Source organism: Octopus bimaculoides, chromosome 6 (genome assembly GCF_001194135.2).
Source record: "Octopus bimaculoides isolate UCB-OBI-ISO-001 chromosome 6, ASM119413v2, whole genome shotgun sequence".
Classification (NCBI taxonomy): domain Eukaryota; kingdom Metazoa; phylum Mollusca; class Cephalopoda; order Octopoda; family Octopodidae; genus Octopus; species Octopus bimaculoides.
This window is the reverse complement of record NC_068986.1, coordinates 72,214,756-72,225,047: the sequence shown is the minus strand read 5'-3', so window position 1 is coordinate 72,225,047 and position 10,292 is coordinate 72,214,756. Positions and strand designations below refer to the sequence as shown.

The window sequence follows — 10,292 nt, the reverse complement described above, 5'->3', positions numbered from 1 at the left end:
CACCATTTCGAGCGTGGCCATTTTCGTGCGGGTGACACGTAAAAGCACCCACTACACTCTCTGAGTGGTTGGAGTTAGGAAGGGCATCCAGCTGTAGAAACTCTGCCAAATCAGACTGGAGCCTGGTGTTGCCATCCGGTTTCACCAGTCCTCAGTCAAATCATCCAACCCATGCTAGCATGGAAAGCAGACGTTAAACGATGATGATGATTCTCGGAGTGGTTGGCATGAGGAAGGGCATCCAGCTGTAGAAACTTTGCCAGATCAGATTGAACCTGGTGCAGTCTCTGGTTCACTAGTCCTCAGTCAAACCGTCTAACCCATGCCAGCATGGTAAGTGGATGTTAATCGATGATGATGATGATTGTTTTGAATTATTCATGCATTATCTTGTAACTTCAAGATTTTGATGTTGAATGTTTATTTTTAGAAAGACATTTTAGGGTAGGTATGAAAGGCTGCATCTGGCTGGATTGAATATAAAACATGTAAGATATTTAGGCTGGATCTGGCCAATTTGACTACTAAAGAGTTAAATTACTTATTGTTAGATAGTGCTACTAACTGCAGCTTGAATGGAATTATGGCATATGATAGCTGTTTCTAGCAGTGGACATATTCTCCTTAGTTTTATTTTTATGTAGGCATGTCCCATGATGCAGAATTTAATGATGTTATTCCTATTTAAAGTTAAATATTATGGTAAAGGTACACAAAGTATTTGCATGAAAGCTGCACAGCCATCTCATACTGTTAGTGCAGTGCAAATGAAAACTGAGGTAAATTTATGTTAAAGAGAGTTCTTAAAGAAGCTAACAAGACAGCTTGTTAAACTGGTTTTGTCAAATGAAGGGCTCTAATAATTTAAGTTCAAAACTATATAGAGTTTAAATCCATTCAGCATATTTTTACAATTGTTATACATCATACACAAATATTAAACCTTTGGCTCCAGATAATCTTTCAAAATCTAAATGCTCTGAATGATGTGAAGGTGTGTGGCTTAATGATTAGGATATTTGGCTTATGATCATAAGGTTGTGAGTTTGATACCCGTCAACATGTTTTGTCCATGAGCAAGACACTTTATTTCATGTTTTTCCAGTCTACTCAGTTGGCAAAAATGAGTAGTACCTGTATTTCAAAGGGCCAGCTATATCATGTTCTGCGTCATGCTAAATCTCCCTGAGAACTACATTAAGGGTACATGTATCTGTGGAGTGCTCGGCCACTTGCACATTAATTTCATGAGCAAGCTGTTCTGTTGATTGGATCTACTGGAACACTCATAGACATAATTGGGGTGTCAGTTAAATGCTCTGAATATTAATTCTTTGTTAGAGTTACCAGTAAATAGCCAACTGAATTTTATTCTCTAATAAAGAATGAAAAGCTGTCCATTGTTTTAGAGCTGGACACCTAATATTCAACCCTCTATCCAAAAACTAGGCTTGATCACCAACCAAGCCCATCTTTCCTGATTCTGTTACAAGCACAATTAGATCTGTGCCCAAGGCTACCTTGCTCACAATTGCTGTAGCCATACTACATTGCACAATATACAAGTGAACAAACAAGCATCAACCTGTTAAAAAGAGTAGCCTAATCTCCCACAAATAACATTCTACCATTTTGAAAAATGAAAGAAATATTGGCCTGTGAACTCATACCTATAATACAAAGACAGGATAGTTCTGGTTGGAACAGAATTGATTATGGGTTTGCTTGATCAGGGCTGACTTTAGACTAAACAATGATTGTAAGTGGGTGGGAGCATCTTAATGTTGTCAAATAGGTTGTAACAGTCTATGTCTAGAGTAATGATCAATGGATCAGACACCAACTACAAGTCCATCTGTCTGCTGCAGTAAAAATGAAAGAAGCTACAGAATAGAAATTAAGCTTAGTACCAGCAAAGCACACAACAGTCAGAGTAATGTACCTTGTCAACAGCACACTTAATAATTACTAAAAGAAAACAAATGATTCATGTAACGCTTTTAATATTACATTTTTTCATAACATCTTCGAGAATATTTATGTAAATATGCACACCAGCGTGTGTGTGCAGGCATGGATGTGTTGTTGCGAAGTTTACAACACAACCACACGGGTCTGGGTCCAGTTCCACTGCACGGCACCTTAGGCAAGTGTTTACTATAACCTCAGGTCAGCCAAAGTCTTGTAGGTAGATTTGGTAGATGGAAACAAAGAATCCCGTAGTGCACATACACACATATATATATATATATATACATACACACACACACACACACCAGCCCTCACCGTTTGTTTTTACTATCTTGTTTTTGTTACCACTTTCACCCTCTGCAAAAAACCTCAAATTTTATTTAATTTGTTTGTTCGCTTGTATATTGTGCAATGTAGTATGGCTACAGCAATTGTGAGCAAGGTAGCTCTTCCAACGAAGTCGCGTATTGTCCTTATCTTCGAAATGCGGAGCAGATGAAACAGGGACAACTGATGAAGGGGAATATTCTTTATGTTGCATGTCTCGTTTCTCTGTTTTTTTCGTTGTTCGAAAAAAAGTTCGCTTTCTGTTTTCGTTTCTCATTGTGGTTAACGTTTTTTTGATATCCTGTACCCATATATGCATGTATATATATATATATATATATGAGTGTGTGAGCGCGCGCATACATGAGGGTGTGGATTTCTTTCCTAGTCTTGAAACTGCATGCTAAATGTAAACAAACTTTACGGTACAACTAAAGCAGCGCGGACCCGAACGCGCTAGCTAGTCTTGAGTGGTCGATCCTAACCCTAACCCTAACACGCGTGTGCAAATGAATACGTGTTTAGGGTTAGGGTTAGGATCGACCACTCACGACTAGCTAGCGCGTTCGGGTCCGCGCTGCTTTAGTAGTACCAACTTTACTGACGTATAGGTGGTATCTATTTGTATTCTTCTGTGAAAACAGCCATAGTGCTGTTCGTGTTTCAAGCACTAAAGGAAATATTGTTTTGCTAAGAAACAGGCGACAGTTGGCGACAGGAAAACCAAGATACGAAAAGTGGACATTAAAAATTATGTATAATTCCATCGAGAACAATAAGACAATCTACCCATTTGCAGGGATTATTGTTTAACCCCAACTTTCCCCTGATCGAGCAGATCTCTAACCAATGGCACTCCAATCATGACAAACCTGTCTTTGTATTTAGTCTGACGGTTGAGCAGAACCTAATTCTAAGAGGATGGAGCTCTCGATACTGGAAATTATAAAAGAAGTTCCTAAATGACACATTTCATGAAAAAAGGGTTGGCTACTCTGGTCCAGGCCTGCAAGAAACTCAAATCCACCTACTCTGGATTTTTTGGAGAAGCGCAATTAAAGGATATGTTTACAAGCGACAGCATCAAAACACCAATGAGGTGGACAAAATTGCCAAAATTTTTCAAACCACTCTTTTAATTTTATTTTTGATAATAGGGTTCATTGACTTTCTCTGTACAAAAAAGCTGGAAGAAGGCATTTCTGACATAAATGTCTAATATAACATTAACATTGTTAATCAATGCCGAGACCTTTATTTGATGTCAGTCCCATTATATTGACAATAGTGACATTAAACGCTTGCATATGGGCATGTAGTATATTATACACATATGGAATTAACAGAAATAAATTATAATCATCTTTAATATATGATTTTGAATTCTTTCTAAATATGGCATCTACTTTCATTCATGAAAATCGTTTGTAATGTTTGTAACTAAAATATATTAATCAACTTACAAGAAATATTGAAAAATTTGCATCAAAATAAATTGTTATATATACTCAATCCTCTGTGTTATCCGAAAATTATCCTAAGGATCAAAACATTCTAATTTGGTTTGATTTTAATAATTGTGTTTAAAATAGCACATTGTTCGAAAACATCAATTAATACAATTAAAAAGAAAGTGATAAGAAACACCTAAATCAAAAGTATTTCTAGTTAATGGCCCTCACCTACTTCACGTTAAAAACCAGCTCTCTAACGTCAAATGAATTAGGGCCTTTAAATTACAAAACTGGATATTACTAGTTGAAAGATATGTTGAGGACATATGTGCGTTTTTCTAGCAAAAAGTAGTCATATTTAAATTAAGCTTAACCAAGTAATTAAAACAAAAATTACAACTATAGTAGGGTGTCACATATGTAATAGAGTGAATTGAAAAAAGTTCGATTAACTGAGATTATCCATAGCATTACAGTTTGATCATTTATAGTAAACAAGCATTTGATACTGAAAAGTAAAATAATTCTGATGGAGATATCTTGTATAAATAAACAGAAATAAATGAAACGTTATTATTACTAACCTTAGTCATTTATATGTTATGACAATTACAGAAGTTATTTCCCTTGATTATAACCGGAAGTTGGTTTGTTGCAATACTCTTCAACACATCTTTTCTCTTCCTTTCTTTCCTCTCCTCTCTCCCTCTCTTTTTACACATGCGCACTCACACACATACATATACAAACACACACACACACACTCTTTTTCTTCACATACGCTCGCTCACTCACACTCTTTCTTTCTGTGTCATTTTTCTCAACAGGCATAAACGCACTCTTCTTTTCTCTCTGCATATCTCCGTTTCTCTCTCTTCCCCCTTCTCTCTCTCTTAAATATTTGTTTTCTTTTGGTTGCATATTTCCTTACAACTCCTTTGCTCCGCGAAGAAGAGAGGGCAACCCGCTCAGACAGAAATTAGAAGTTATATTTCAGGACTAGTTTTTATTGGGTAGAGTTTAGGTTTGAATTTTCGTTAGAAAACAGACACTCATTATGAACTATCAATTCTTATGAAGAAACTGAGATTTTACTTGCTTTGTTTACATTACTAAAAATATGAGTTCATGAATCTGACTTAACGCACTCCTGGGTAACTTATTCTCAATCTCTTCATTTTTAAAAATATGCCCGAATAATTATATTGAGAATATCTATACAGTGTTAATAGGTTAATAAAATGTTTGTACATTTTGAATAAAATTAATAAAGAAATAAACTTGTTGCTGGTGTTTACAAGGGCCTCCGAGACTGATGGAAGGGAGAGAAGGAGGTATTCTTAAACTGGAAACCTGGTCTGGTTACTGAAAAGAGAGTGGCTCCTCTAAAAGCACTAAGGAACCAAGTTGTTAAACTGGGAGACAGATTAAATCTACTCTCCAAGCAGACCATCGTGGGATTTAGACTCGGAACACAAAGACCTGCAACAAATAGAATACGGCATCCCGTCTGACGCTCTAATATATCTGCCGACCCACTGCCTTAGATCATTACTTTATATATGGATCCCAGAAGGGTGAAGGGCAAAGTGGAGCTCACTGAGATTTTCATTCGGGATGCAGAAATATATAACTCAAAGGATTTCATCGGCCGATTTGGCACATACACACACACAGTTTCTGTCTAACAAATCCATTCACAAGGCTTTGGTCGACTCTAGACTTTAGTTAAAGACACTTGTCCAAGGTGCCATGCTGTGGGACTGAACCTGGAACCATGTAGTTAAGACGCAAACTTCTTTCTACTCAGCTTCGTTTGTGCATTGAATTTTCTAACTTTATCTATTATATTTTTCAATGTTTAGAATATTTTAGCATATATATTTCACTGTTACAGGAATGTCTACATAGTTTAAAACAAGTTCTAGAACCCACTGATGACTAAATCTAGTGACCTTGTATGTATTTTTCTTCTGCTTTGAACAATTGTAAAAACACTTCAAAAAACATTTATTCTAATTTTACATTTATATGAAATGACTTTCAATAAGAGAAAAGAAAGAAATCTTGATTGCCACAACCAGGTATTAGAAAGGATTGTTCTGAGAACCAGTTACTCTTTTGTTGATAAACATGTTTTACTGCTGCACATTAAAGAATTTCACAATACACTCAGTGTGGAAAAGTTAACTCTTGTGTTTATGTTTCCTATAATGCAGCTAGCTTATGTCCAGAAAACTGTTGGTGTTCTTATTAATACAGTACTTGAATATCAATCTACAACATTTCCTGTCTCACACTCAATGACCAGATATCTTCCCACAAATATCTTTTTATCAGGCCAGTAATTAGGAGACAGAAGTGTACTTCAGAAATTTATTTTAGCATATAATATTAGAATCAATCCTACTACATGGCATCTTGCACAAATGTCTTCTACAAAAGCCTTGTGAGTTAAACATGGTAGACAGAAACTGTGAAAGCTCACTAAAATGATTGTTCCTATTCTTGAATGGTAGATGAAGTCCAATACCCAGTTTAATGTCACAACCAGTCAACTTAAGCTGACTTTGTGTGTAAGCATTTGGGCTATTTATACTTATAACTGTCTTTCACTTGTCTCAGAGACCATGTAAAAAATTAACTCCTGCTGTCCTTTTTCTGATTTAAGCATAAAAAAACAAATACATCATAGAATCTAAATTAATGGGCAAAGAAAAAACTTCATGAGGATTTCATAGTATCTGTGGGTGTACTGATTTTGGTGATTGTTCTTTTCTTTTGTTGATCTTGTCACCTCTTGAGTAGACCTCTAAGCAGAGGTTGTTGGTTAAATGGAGCTAAATCACCATGGTCTTTTTCAGGACCTCCTAGAATGGTGGGAGGAAAGAAAGAAGTTTTCTTGGTATTACAAACTTGGCTCATGTTCTTGCAACTGAGTATATTCTGCTAAACACACAAAAAGCTCATATATGCATTACTAATCTATTCTTGAAAATATTAGAAATATTAGTTTCACAAGGAAATAAAAGAGAACTAAATACATTTGCAGGAAACAGAAAAATAAAAATAAATTTCATATACATTTTAGAGTCAATGTGACATTGGCTTAAAAGTAGATTTTTCAAGTCAAAATGTAAATGAATCAATAAAATTAATATTTCAAGAACACCAAAGAATCTTACCCATTTACTGTACTATGCTGCCTGTATTGTAATGCCATTATACCCCTCTGATTATCTCATCTCTAACATTTGCTCCCTTCTCCCTGTGCCATACTCTTGTGTAATGAGGGATGGCACTAGACCTGCTTGCATTCACTCTCCTTCATACCACTATCCTGTCCTCGATATACTTGGCAATCAATCTTTCTGTACAAAGTATCAACATCACTTCTCTTCTTTTCCACCCCCATCCAATCATTTTGTTTTTACTATCATACTCTTGTTCCTTTTACCCAATCATCCTGGTTTTCTTTTATCTCTCTATTTAAAGAGAAATACAATTTATACACTCTTTAATCTGTGCACATTACAGATATATGTATAAATACATGCATATATTTTTTATTCAGACATAAACATGTTATTTTATTGGTTTCAGTCATTGGAATGTAGCCATACTATGATTTTAATTGATTATATTATTTTGAGCCTCTTCTTGTGGCATTTAACTATCCAGTGTAATCAAAGTCAATAATGTTTAGATCACCATTTATATTCCCTTTTCAGACAATGAAGGTGTGTTGTGGAGTCCTAGAAAGATCATGTCAGTTGCTCAGAGGACTGTCAGACTCTGTTTCTGCTTCAGTTTCAATGAAGAATAATGATATAGCCCAAGCTACTTGTGTGCAAGTTTGAAAGTACTGTGGTTAATGCATTCTCATCTGCTACTTTGCCATATCCCATAACCACATGACTTAAGATGAAGCAGATTTGTGTTGTTAGGCCTTAGGCATAAACTGGGTTTAAGTGAGCAGATCTGAGTGAAAATTACAATTTTAGATCTGTTACTAAAAACAATTTCTTGTTGCTTATGCATGTATGAAATTTTCTTTGTTTCAAATAGCTTGATAATTAATCATTTTGTTACATTTCTAGACATGCTAAAACAGGTAATTTGAAATTTTCTTGTACCTGAGAATTCTACAAGTTGAAGAAATTTAATATTTTCAGTAGTGGCTTATGAAGTACAGTTGAAATATCAGGGAGATTATACAGTAATCTGAAACTGACATAGAATTAAAATATTTGCTGAAAACTGCTTGAAAAGTGAGAATATCTGAATTTTGGTAAAATTCATCTGAGCATTTGTGTTAGGACAGTCTTAGCTTTCTCAATAGCTTTAGTGTTAGGATCTGCTTTTGGTTGTTTCAGGTCTACATAATGACGTTTAAAGGTGAAAATTTCTCAACATTTTTATGCAATTGCCTAGTATCTTCATTTAAAACCATGGAACACACCTAGAAATATATGAAATTATGCACATTTGAAATTTTTGTTTAAAATGTTTTTCAGGGCTGTCTGTTTAATGCATAATGCCAACATCAGTTAATATTAACTTAACATACTGAGTTCAAATTCTGCTGAGGTTGAATTTACTCTTCGTCCTTTTGGGGATCAATAAAATAAGTACTAGTTGAGCACTAAGGTTGATGTAATTGACTTACTCCTTCCCCCCAAATTGCTGGTCTTGTGCCAAAATTTGAAACCAATGTTAACCTAACATGATAAATTTGGGCTGGGGATTAGTATCTCTTTAGAATTAGCTTTATCAAGGGAATTTTGAAGTCAACATTAGGTTAAGTTTTATGGTTAGTGACAGGTTTAGTATGTGACCAAATATTAGATTAGAGGTTGATTCCATTTCAGAGTAGTTTTGTGTTTTGTTATGGGTGACAACTGATGTTTAGAAATTAGTGTTGTCTATGACATCTTCATTTGAAACATTAACAGGAGTTTTTGCTTAAAAAAAAGGGAGGATATCTAAAAGTCCCAATGCATTAGGTTAAAGATAGGTTTTCATTTTGAGATAAGTTTTGCATGATGTTTAGTTTCAGCTTCATTGGGGTAAGTTTTAAATTACACTTATGTAGAATTAGGTTTAGGTTCAAGCTTACGATTAGAATTAAAGTAAGTGAAAGTTTATGATTTTTGTTGATCTTAAGGATATGGTAATGTTTACGAGTTAGAGTAGGGTTAGGTTTAGTCTTGTCTTCAAGTGTACTTTTAGGCTGAGTATTAGGTTTCAAGTAATTCAGATGGATAGTTTATGTTTATTTTATGAAAAAGTTAAAAATAATCTTCTTCAAATGACAATTTTCTAAAATAATTTCTTTTAGAAATTGGAAATGTCAACTAAAACATATCTGAAAGAAAATTAAAATTTTAGATCTCGTTGAAACAATTGTGAATTGTTAAAGTGGGAATTTTCATAGTTTCAAAGCAGGTATGAAAATTTCTCTTATTTCAGATATCTTGAGAATTATTCCATTTCACTTGAAATGTGTTCACATCTACAGGATATAGAAAAATCATCTTGTTTCAAATCTACAAAGGAAATTTGTTAGATTCTACTTTAGAAAATATAGAATGATACAAATGATAACTTTGTAATCAACAAGCGGAAGCTTTTGTTCAACTGCAGAAAATATAGAAAGTATACAAATTATTATTTTGGAATTTTGTCTTCACTCAGAGTACATTAAAATTTTCCTACCCTTTTAGATTACACTAACTTTAAAACTGAGCATCATCTTCAACATAACAGTAAGTGAAGAGGAACTCTAATCCAATACTTAAAGCTAAATTTAAATCCATAAATGAAAACCAAATTCCATTTCAAACACAACTTAACTTTATCACTCAAAACAACTCTTGCAACCTAGGAAGGTTAGCATTTGATTTCTGTGTAGTTTTATTTTGTGTTAGGGGTGCAAAATTTCGTTTTTACATTTGATGGTTGCATGCATTTGTAGGCCATTGGAAATGTTATGAATCTTTTCATTGTTATCACTGATTCGAAATTAAATAACATGCAATAATTTCCAACTTATTTTTATAGTCTCTTAGAATGTTTTTGTGTTCATTACATTATGGAAGCCTTAAAGATAAGGTACAGACTATTGTTAGGTTCAATATATTTTAGCATTAACATCTAGGACTAAGTATTAGGTTTGGTATTGTCTTTAAGATTTAAGGTAAGCCTTAGGAATATCATAAGTTTTGAGGGTAAGCATTATATCAAGTCATCCCATAAGTTCTGTCCGATTTTACCTTTTTTAAAATTGAATGAAATTTAATAGTACTTTAGAATGCCTAATGGAATTAAAAATTATTTTTATGCATTTGTGTACATTTAAACTAATTAAATATTATTTTACAGAATAATAGAATTAAAATTTCTTTGATTAAAACCCTTTCTAACATGGAAGTATGCAAAGAGCATTTGAGGCACATAATGCTTTATGAGTACAAAAAAGGAAACTCTGCAGCCAAAGCAACTCAAAACATACACTCAGTTTATGGGAAAGAATGCTTG

At 34.1% G+C, this 10,292-nt stretch overlaps 1 protein-coding gene across 3 annotated transcripts in view; it reads right to left on the bottom strand.

Annotated features, from left to right (window-relative positions):
* Positions 1 to 10,292, bottom strand: part of LOC106873481 (zinc finger protein 85) — a 26,571-nt gene that overhangs the window by 14,556 nt on the left and 1,723 nt on the right. Inside the window, exons 2-3 of one of the 3 annotated variants that reach the window (XM_014920873.2) lie at positions 7,889 to 8,214; positions 4,337 to 6,622 (exon numbers count right to left, since the gene is read on the bottom strand). The gene's annotated coding sequence lies outside the window, so the exon portion shown is untranslated. Of the gene's footprint in view, positions 1 to 4,336; positions 8,215 to 10,292 lie in introns of all 3 variants that reach the window. The other 2 variants (XM_014920881.2, XM_014920869.2) reach the window with 2 other exon arrangements.